Source organism: Coturnix japonica, chromosome Z (genome assembly GCF_001577835.2).
Source record: "Coturnix japonica isolate 7356 chromosome Z, Coturnix japonica 2.1, whole genome shotgun sequence".
In the NCBI taxonomy this organism is placed as follows: Eukaryota; Metazoa; Chordata; class Aves; order Galliformes; family Phasianidae; genus Coturnix; species Coturnix japonica.
Window position 1 is genome coordinate 7,024,009 of NC_029547.1, and position 827 is coordinate 7,024,835.

An 827-nucleotide genomic window follows, 5' to 3' on the forward strand; every position below is an offset into this window, starting at 1 on the left:
GTAAGGTTTGTATTTTCTTTCTTTTAGGCCAGTTAAGTTCTTAATAACATAGCAATATAATATTCACCAGGTTGTGGGTCTGTGTTTAAAAGAGAAGGGAAAAAAAAAAAGGTCAGAGGCAAATTCCGTGGAGATCTTCTGTCTGCCATAGATTAAGTAAAACCAAACTGCAAAGGGGATGGAGTCAGGTCTTTTTTCAGTTGTACCCAGTGCTAGGATGAAAGGCAACAGGTACCAACTGAAACACTAAAGGTTCTGTCTGAGCATCAAGAAACACTTCTGTGCTGTTTGAGTAACAGAGCATTAGCACACTTTGCCCATAGAGGTCGTGGAGTCTCCTCCCTGGAGATCTTCAGCAGCTGCCTGGATGTGCTCCTGGCCAACCTGTTCTGTGTCCCCACTTGTCCTGGTTGGACCAGGTGGAGCCAGAGGTCCTGCCAACCTCACATTCAGTGATTTTGTGAAGTCCAGGCTCCACTGAAATGGCATGTCTTCACTTAGAAAAAAGTGAGAAATGTTGCTTACGTAAGGTAAGTTTCTCTTGCACTACTGAACAAATACAGTGATGCAGCTCATGCTTGTAACGTGCTGGTGTTAGTATTTCTCCAGATATTTCTGATTTATAGCTGTGATTACGGTTTACAGCGTCACAAGATCAGCAAGAAGGAAAGTATAAACTCATAAATGTCAGGAATGCTCTAAGACATCGCAAGTTTCACTGAGTACAGATCAGAATTGAACATGACAGGTTACAGATGATTATGCAAGTGCAAAAGCTGAAGAGTGTCTTCTTTCTAGAAAAAATAAAAAACACAAAATACAACAAA